Here is a 10,518-nt window from a genome sequence, read left to right on the forward strand (position 1 = left end):
CAAGAATCTCACACTTGAGGATGTTCAGCATAGACACGTGTGCCCATTTCCTGAAAATATTCACAATATTCCCTGCAGAAATTTGCAGAAGGATTTGTTGGGTTTCAGGTTTGTTTTTCTTTCAAACTTCTGGAGCCCCCATGTAAAATATTACTCAGAGCAGCTGTATTTCAGTGCTTTCTTCACTGCTCTTCCATTCCAGACATTTCAGTTCTTCCCTCTTTAAAGATTTAAGAGACTTTCAGCTTACCAAAAATCATTCCAATAACCTTGGGCAAAGCCATTGCTAGAAAATGAGTGTTCATTCTTACTGCCATGCACTGTACCGATGGAGCAATGATGTCTCCGTTTATTATGCTCATGGCTGGTCTGACTTAAGGACTGAGAGGACAGCGGTGTCCATGGCTTTCTGTCCAGTATCTTCTACTAGGAGTATTTTCTTCCAGTATCTTCTACTAGGAATTTCAGGATATTCTACAGAAAGGGATGTGTTCTTGGTTCATTAGGGATAAGGGAGTAGGAAAGAATACATCGTATTCCATAATGATATATCACGAAGATGCTGAATGTCCAAGGTGGAAAGAAACTCTTAAGGCACTGAGCTCCATATGGAGGGTGTGTGATGCATGGAGACAACTGACTTGGGTTGGAAGAGAGTGAGACTGATGAAGAGGCCTACAGACGAGCTGAGAGGGGTCCCAGAAAACACTACTTCTGTTTGCATACTGGTAGTGTATCTGACATGAAATATGCTGGCACAGAGTTAACCAATCAGCCCTATTGGAACAAATCTAAGTCGGCACAAAAAGTTTATTCCAGATCAACACATTGACTCATGAGGCTGTCGTGCAGCAAAGCTGGAGCGCTCAAAGCCCTCCAGTTAGATTTAGCATATCACTGAACTGCAGCTTTAAATCACAGCTTCCCCATGTACAGCACACAAACCAAGCGTCAAAGGACCCTCTTAGGAGCTTCCCCTCCTGTTCTTTCCATCTCATCTTTCAATTCGAAGGTAGGCTAATTTTACCTCCCTTCTCTCAGTTTCTCTCATTTGACTGATGCCTTCAGATACTCTTCCAGTGTCATTGAATATGCAAATACCATTTTGTTTTCTTGCCTTGGGACAGCCTTGGGACAACGAAGTCTTTGAAATGTAGATGTGGGATCTTCAATTTGTCTTGCTGTCTAAGAACTTACTTTCTCTTTAACTCTTAATTTTTGATACAATTCAGTAGGACTTGTCTGTCTTTCACTATCATTGCCAACTTGCTATTCACTCTTACTTAGACCAAGTGGAATATATGTCATCTGACCCCTGCTTTTGTTTGCTGAACTACATCACAGATTTTATATTTTTTAAATCCATTCTCTTTCAATGCCTCAGCAGCAAGACAGCTATTCCATAGAATCCTAGAATCCCAGACTGGTTTGGGTTGAAGGGACCTTAAAGCTCATCCAGCTCCAACCCCTGCCACAGGCAGGGACCCCTTCCACTGGAGCAGCTTGCTCCAAACCCCTGTGTCCAACCTGGCCTTGAGCACTGCCAGGGATGGGGCAGCCACAGCTTCTCTGGGCACCCTGTGCCAGCGCCTCAGCACCCTCACAGGGAAGAGCTTCTGCCTAAGAGCTCAGCTCAGTCTCCCCTCTGGCAGGTTCAAGCCATTCCCCTTGGCCTGTCCCTACAGGCCCTTGTCATGATTAGCAGCCCCATGCTATCCTGCTTTGTAGGTAATCCAGTCCTCACTAATGTTGTACTCCGGGTTGTGCGTGACTGGATACCTGGAATTGATCATTGCACAGTTTGGTTGCCACTGCTTGAATCCCTCTCATGAGCCTCACTAGAAGTTTACAAAAGGACTCAGGAGCAGATTTGCAGCACCAGTCAGGACTGGGGAAACAAAGGCTACAACAGGAAAAAGAAAACATCTCCCATGTGGAAAGTGCTTAAAATTAAAATACAACACCATTATTTTCTATGACCATTTTAGGTAATGTTCTTTTGAGGCCCTGTTAGTTTGTTGTATCTTAATTTCATGATAGGTTTGTTCATTGTTCCAAGTTCTCCAGAATTTAGGAATGCTTGGAACAGATTTCTTGAAAGAGAAGGAAATGCTCTCTATTTCACAGTGAAATTACAAAACCTCTTAAATATACTTCCAAGAATAGAAACAGCCTTGTTAAAAGAATGAACTGCCAGAGCAGTGAAGGGTGAAATGCAATAGGAAACTGACTTGATAAAAGGATAATTCCAGTAAATGAATAACAATTCCCTTGTATCACACAAAATACATAATGCTCCATTTGTAAGAACAGTGACTGCAACCCGTGTTCTTCCGGCAATGGCAAACCTGGGCGGGAGCCTGTGGAGCTGAAGCTTTACAACCAGTCTAGCTGAAGAGCATGAAGCCCCATGCTCAAAAGCAAGCCCAGGTGATCAGCACAACTGAAAAATGCTTTGATTAATGGCATTAATGCCATTGAAAATGTTACCCACAGGCAGCAAGAAGAGCATGGAGGTGATTGTCCAGGGTTTGAGACTGGACGGAATGGGATTCATCTCCATTCTGGAGCTGGACACTGAGACATCAAGTGCAAACCAGTCACCTGGGGCTCTGCTCATGCTTAGTGAAGAAAAAAGGCTCAGTGCAATTCATCTGGTCCTTAGCATCCGTCGTTTAAGGGCTTGATTCTTCCACTGGTCATAAGGGAGCACAGAGTAACTAGTTGAGGTTGGGATATTGAATTATTAGCAGAGGAAGCTCTGACAGCCCTCACCATGTCAAGATGCCTTAGGAAGGATCATTGACTAAATGGCGAGTGTTGAAAATTACTATCCTGGAAGCAGACAGTTTTAATGCTTCCCAGGAGGAATGGGGAGTCCCACCTTTGCCTCATGGCTGTAACTCTGGCTTAGGACGTTACTCTGCATTAATGAGAGTCCTCTGCTTATCCCTGGCGAATTACACAATGATGGCTGTGAATCTGAGGGGCTGCAGGATGACACAGCTCCAGAGAGCATCACCATGTGCTGCACATACCATTTTCCTGCCTCCGGAGATTTACAGTCATCCTCAAGAGTCACAGATACTGGGGACATCTCATAGGCACCCAAGCAGATATGAATGCAGTCCCATGACCACAGGAGCCAGAAAAGACATGTTAACACTGGATACTAACACACAACATGCTGATTAGCCTTGCAAAGGAGGAAGGTGTGTGAACTGCCTGCCTAAGTCATCTCCAAGGCTGACACTGATATATGCAGATCTATGGGATGAGCCCCTGTGCCACTAAGCACACCTCAGATAGAAGGTGCTTTCCTAATCCCATGGAAATATTCTTATTTCAGTAGGGATGGGAGTTGCAGTCTACTGATTTTAGAGGTTGGGGCCATTAGGAATGGCAAGGCAAGGCATCGTCTGGTCTTCCCACCTTAGAGGAGATGTCAGGGTCTTCCAGTATCTGAAGGGGGCCTATAGGGATGCTGGGGAGGGACTCTTCATTAGGGACTGTAGTGACAGGACAAGGTGTAATGGGTTCAAACTTAAACAGGGGAAATTTAGACTGGATATAAGGAAGAAGTCCTTTACTTGTGAGGGTGGTGAGGCACTGGAATGGGTTGCCCAAGGGCAATGGATGTGAATGCTGCATCCCTGGTGGTGTTCAAGGCCAGGTTGGACAGAGCCTTGGGTGAGATGCCCATGGCAGGGGGGTTGGAACTGGATGATCTTAAGGTCCTTTCCAACCCGAACTATTCTATGATTCTATGATTCCAGTAAATCTACATGGCATGATGCTGTCAAGTGACAGACACTCATCTGAGAACAGCCAACACTCAGGCCACCCTGTGGTTGCACTTACGCTGAAAGGGGTGAGTGAGGAAGAGGACAGCTCTATCTATCCTGCAGGCTCTCTGAAGATGTGCGGTTCTCTTTCAGCATGGCCAACCTCTTTGCAACTCTTCTTCTAGCTGCTGTGTTGGTGGCAGAAACAGCTGGAGCCCTTCTGAGGTCAGATAGTGGAATTTTAGCTAGAGGCAGTTTTTTGTCTCAACAGAGATGCCGCCGGTTTGTTCGGCTGAAAGATCTAAAGTAGGGGCCGCTGCAGCAAAAATCCACTTGCTTGGGCCAAGCACTGCCCACCCACCCTGGAATTGCTCCAACACACTCACTAGACCCCCCACCTCTTGTTTAATCTTTAATGCACCTCCAATCGCCCTAGGCTGGACACCGCAGCAGGGCAGGTGAGATAGGAGTGATGATTAGCCCCCTGACCCTGCGCGCTATGTTGGGCATTGGGAAATGTGTGTCTAACGGCTGACCCTCCATCGATCCCGACCGTGTCCTCCAGGCAGAAGGAATCATTAGCAGCAGCTTACGATGGAGGGGCATGCAGTGCCTCGTTCTGCTGGCTGTAGGCACATGAAAAAGCCACAGGCACAGCAGACCTGTCCTACCTGTTCTTGCTCCCCTGACTCTCAGTTTGGCTATTCTTAGATCATAGAATCATAGAACAGTTTGGGTTGGAAAGGACCTTAAGATCATACAGTTCCAACCCCCCTGCCATGGATAGGGACACCTCACACTAAACCATGCCACCCACAACTCTGGCCAACCTGGCCTTGAACACCACCAGGGATAGAGCATTCACAACTTCCTTGGGCAACCCATTCCAGTGCCTCATCATCCTAAGATACCTAGTGTAATAATCAGTGGGGGAGGGATGACCAAGTGTATCCTGTTCATAGCTCCTTTGGTGCTTGCCTTGGTCTTTTTCTTCCTGTGATACCCAGCCTGTGCCATAAAAAAACAGCTCTTCACTAACAAGGGAACTCTCCTATCTACAACCTGTCTACAACCCCTGATGTCTTCCCAGGCACTAACACAAAACCCCAGAAATTCCAGTTGCAAATCTGGAGACAACTGCATTTCACTGCACCCACCTCCAACATCTATGCTCAGTTTTGATGAAAGACACTGCTAGAATGGAAATGCACACAGGGAGGGAAAAGGATCAGGAGATCTGGCCCCTAGCATAGAGGAACTTGTTCAAAGCTGGAGCAACCCAAGATCTAAGGTCAAGCATCTTCATATATCACAAAAGGTGGTGTTGCTGACAACAGTGTTGAAACTCAGACCGGAAAAGGCAATAGACAATAGCAAAAGAAACAGAATTTAAGGCCAACACATGAAATAAGGGAACTTCTCTCTGACTAATGAACAAAAGGAGCACTTGGGGACAATGGAAACCTAACTGTGGGAGAAGAAAGCAGAAAGAAAATCAAGAGATAAGGGAGCTTAGAAGATAGCTGGATAGCTCCTCCTGTATCTGACTGTCTCTTCCAAACAAGTAAGTCCTAAGGAATCCATTAGAAACTTCTGCAGGAATACATAGCAGCACATTCCTTTTCCATCATCATCTGCACTTTGAGCAAAGCTCTTCTCTTGTATATCTCTTCTGACAGAATACGAAACCGCAAGTATTTTAAGCTGAGACAAAGAAAGTAGAGGGCTGTAATCCAAACTGACAGCAACATTAATAATCAGTGAAGAAGAGGCTGTGCAGAGCAGATTGTTCAGAGATCTAAGAGATGGCATCATGTTGGAAGGGGGCTCCCAGGTAGTTCTGGGCACTGGGGATGGGTTGCAGAGCCTCTGGCCTAGAGGAAAACACATCAGTCCCCACATTGCACCAGCCACTAGGAAGAGAATTAACTCTCTCCCAGCCAAACCCAGGACATTTCCCAATAGAAATCTCTTCAGTCCCTCTGGAAGCCTGGAGGCCTAGCATCAGCCTGGGCATCTTTATAATGTGCTGCCCAAATAGACTACTTAAGGCATGGGGGAGCTGCCCACGGTCACACACACATCAACAACAGAGCTAGGAACATGATGCTGCCGTCATGCATCAGAAGGTGGCCATGCTGCTCTGTTCCCCTTGGAACCTATCTTGGATGCTGGGGGCTGAGGAAGCCTAATACAACACGCCGCTGTCTTGCAGAAATCTCATTTGACCTTGGGCTATGAGCCCCAGACTAAGGCTCCTGTTCAGACCTGACCCAGCTCTTTCTACAGCCCGAGCTGGGGGAAACGTGAGACGGAATGCTGGCAGCTCTGGCTCCTGATGTGTGTCACCCTCCCCCTTCAGCAATTCCCCCATCCTTCCCAAAGCCGGGGTAGGAGAAGAGCCCTCCGTCCTCCACAGCACCTGCATGGCTGTGGCTCTCAGAGCCTCTGGGCACACAGGGTAAGCCAGAGAGCAGCTCAGCAGAGAGGGGAAAACACGTTTAAGGAGATTTTAGGTATTTGATATAAGTAGGTGGCTTCAGGTGACCTCGGGGGGGGGGGGGGTGTTGGATAGCAGGGAGGGGTTCATTCTTCCCCTCTCCTAAGTCAGCAACACAACAATCACCACCTGGATCAGTGCAAGATCTGTGTCTTACATGATGCTGGGCTTATCAGCAAACAGGCAAGCATCTGCTGCAAACATGGTTGGGAAAGGGTTTCCCACCTCATCTACACTTGTCTCCTGGCTTCTGCTCTCCCCGTGGGTCGCTTGTGCTCAAGCTGGGTGTTGCTGCAGGTTTTAGCCATGTTCTTAGAATCACAGAGTGGTTTGGGTTGAAGGGACCTTAAAGCCCATCCAGCTCCAACCCCTGCCACAGGCAGGGACCCCTTCCACTGGAGCAGCTTGCTCCAAGCCCCTGTGTCCAACCTGGCCTTGAGCACTGCCAGGGATGGGGCAGCCACAGCTTCTCTGGGCACCCTGTGCCAGCGCCTCAGCACCCTCACAGGGAAGAGCTTGTTGCTGCTCTTTTTTCCTTTCCTCTAGACCTGCATAAATCAGGCAGGGGTGAAATGATCAAACACCAGAAGAAATTGCCCCAGCATTAAAAGAGAGGAAAATCAAAACAACCCCTGATTTGGGGCTGTAACTGAGATACACTCAAGGGACAAGGACCTGTTGGCATCTCCCAGTTCTTCCAGACCAGGTGACTTTCTGATGGGAACTGGAGTGATTGTATGAGCACTCCCACTCACACCCTGATGACAGCTTTTCTCAGGACAAAACACTAGTCCCAAAAGATGGGACTATGCCCTACAGATGGGTATAAACCCCAGCTGTAGCCATGCAGGGAGCTGGAGGACCAACAGCTGTGCTCCCTTTCCACATATAATGTACTTTACCAGCATTCTATGATTCTATGGTTGAGCAGCCTCTATACATGTATGGCTGGATTTGGCCCTGCTTACCCTGCTAACCCCAGCCATGCCCCCATGCTCCCAAGGTATTTTTGCACTGGAGCTTGCCTGGGGCAGTGCAATGCCATGAATAACTTTCCTCCCGAGAACAAGAGGGAATGGAGAAATGGAAGAGCCAAGTAGGGTTTGGCAAGAGCAGCATGGAGGGAAGGAGAAAGAATCTGGGTTGTACCAGGGATGGGATAGGGAAAAGAAAGTGAATCAAAAGCAAAGTGGGGTAAGGGACATTGGAGGAAGGCCAGCACATTGGGTCAGGCAGCAGGCAAGAAGGGGGGTATCAAAGCAGCTAGAGAGTATGGATTTGTGTCTACAACAGGAGCAGGCAAGCTTAGATTCACAGCAGAGCCCTTCCAAGGGCCAGCAGGTGACTCAGAAGGTCACTGATTTAATAAGTAGGACCTGAAACCAAGAAGACCTCCTTCTGGGGAGGTTTCAGCAGCGCAAAGGCTTATCTTGGTCAGCTTCTTCATCCTGTCCATCCACAGAGTTGTGTCATCAGCCTGATAACTGATGACACTGATCAGTGTCAGAGAGGAGACCTGCAGAGCTCCCAGGAACGAACACCTGGAGCAGTGTTATAGCTGGGATCTGGGGAGGTGTTTTGGGGAGTGGGGGGGAGAGGAGGGTGCAACAAAGCTGTTGAGCAGAGTTTTGCACAGACATCTACAATTTCTCTACATAAGCAGGGGTCTATTAAGGTGCAAAGCAGTTGAAATGTGAGAACACACATGCCTCTACACATGATACTGCACCTGGCACTAAAGCAAATGTCTTACAGTTCAACACATGATCTGACATCTAAATATCAATTCCCATCTGCTTGCAATGATATAGGAAAGCAGCTGGCAGCAGATAGAGCAAAGGTGACAAAATCTAAGTGCCCTGCTGTCCATTCTGTTAAAAGCATCCCTGTAGGTACTATATCCTGGTTCTGAAAGGCTGCTAAAACAGGGCTAGCAGCTGAGCAGTTTTAACATACCTTTGGTAAGGGACCTTTCCCATGTAGTCTTGGGACTTACTTCTGCATCCAGAATGTTTTCCCAACAGATATTGACAATATCATCAACATCTGATAGATCCAAGGCATCAACAGTGGCAGACCTCATATTCCACTAACCAAGAGAAGAAGAATCTCCAGAATGCTCTGGAAAACATTTGTGACACTGGGTTAAACAACAGCAGAGAAATGTAAGTTCAGGGGGGAAATATGCACCTTGATTGGAAATGAGGAGTATCAGTAAGTACAGAAAACTATGGGATATCTCAATCCACAAACAAAAGGGATACAAAAGTTTCCAAATTTCTATTTTGTTGGGTGGTTTCTACCTGCTATAGTTGCCAAAATATCTTATCTGTAGACATTAATATTTAAAACTTACTGTTTAGCATGGGATGCCAATAGGAATGGGTAGTTTTGCTTGGAGCTGACAGAGATGATAGCATCCAACACTGCCAACTCAGGTTCCTAATCAAAGCCTTGGGACAACGTGCTGGAAGTAAGAGTCATGCAGGTCTCGCTCAACATCTTTGTTGCTGATGTGGACATTGGGATTGAGTGCACCCTCAGCAAGTTTGCCGATGACACCAAGCTGTGTGGTTGGGTTGATCCGCTGGAGGGAAGGAATGCCATCCAGAGGGACCTTGACACGCTTGTGAGGTGGGCAGATGCCAACCTCATGAAGTTTAACCCTGCCAAGTGTAAGGTCCTACACCTGGGTGGGAGCAATCCCAGACACAGCTACAGGTTGGGTGTCCCTGTCCATAGCAGGGGGGTTGGAACTGAATGATCTTCCGGTCCTTTCCAACCCTAACTATTTCATGATTCATTTGGCTCCCTTAGTGTCACATCTCCTTAACACAGACATACCTGAGCTCAACCCCTATTGCTGAGTGGGCAGAAATGGACATTTCTTCCTGTCTTCTGGAGAGGGTGCAGGTAAGGCAGAACTAGAGGAATAATGTCAATGTGGCAATGGAGAAGTGGAGTTATTCCAAGCTATTTCCAGGGGATGTCCCTTGAAAGGCAGAAATTACATTCTTAGAAGAGAACTTTTTATGTATTTATTGACTGACAAGAACACTAGCAGAGCAGACACTAGTGCAATACTGGACAACACAGCCAGCTACACAGATACACGTTATAATCAAGAGGATTATATAAAAATGAGGACAACATACAAGCAGGACTGTAATGCAACTTAAACCCCATAGCACCATTTTCTCTCTAGAGGGTATATAAAAATATATAAATAACATCCATATTTCTTGTCAGTAAAGTTGTACATCTTGAGGTAGACAAATGTTTTGTTTCCCTTAAAGCCCAGCCTTATTTTGATTTCAAGTGACATACTCTGTTGTCACAAACTGTCTTTCCAGTCTTACACAAGGTGTAGAAGTGGGGTTTGTTACTCTGCTCATTAGCGTTTCTTGGCTTCCATGGCCATATCTGTTAACCTAATAAAACACTCCTGACCCCAGCATTGCACTGCCCTTCCATCACAGCAAATAAGTGCTGTGTGAATCTGCTTACACCACAAGGAATACTGGTGTGTAACCATTTCACCCAGCAGCCTCCAGATATGTGATTCCTTCCCAAGCAGGTTCAGCTCTTTATTTGGGGATGGTGGGGCCCCTCCATACCACCACTTCACACACTTCTATAAAGCTTTTCTGACGGATGCAGTAATCATCCTGGATCCACTGCTACCAAGCCCAGCACCACAACACACCAGGAGAGGCAATAAGAAGTAGCCTAGGAAGTACACACAGGGCCAGGCACTAACCTGTGTCTGCAGAGTAGCCTTGGTGTGGGTAGTGAGGGTCCCAGCCAGTTTAGGAGTATTATCCTAAATATATAGCTATTGCCATTCTCAGGTTACTTGGATCTTAGGTACATCATAGGAATGGTTTCATCCTGAATCAAAAAACTATACAGGAAAGCATATGCAGCTCAGATTTTTACCATTGTTGGGCATGTTGAGATACATTTGCACTTGGGAAAGGATTCTTTTATAGCCAGGGCAGAAGCTTTCACCTTTGCTGCTGGAAAGATTCCCATGTAAAGGCTTAAGTCAGATCCCTTTATAACTCCAGCCTCTCATTCCAGTAGCTTCTTTGCACCAAGAGGCAGCACATCTGCTGGATTTGTAAGTACACAGCTCATACACAGACCAAATGGAGGTCCAGGTCCTCACATCCCATGTTTCCAGGAGGTGGCAGAATAGCTTTGCTCAAGAGGATGCTTGGTCTTGATTCC

Source organism: Neopsephotus bourkii, unplaced genomic scaffold (assembly GCF_033783945.1).
Source record: "Neopsephotus bourkii isolate Nb327-2 ecotype Australia unplaced genomic scaffold, CSIRO-AGI_Nbou_v1 NB_1462, whole genome shotgun sequence".
Classification (NCBI taxonomy): Eukaryota; Metazoa; Chordata; class Aves; order Psittaciformes; family Psittacidae; genus Neopsephotus; species Neopsephotus bourkii.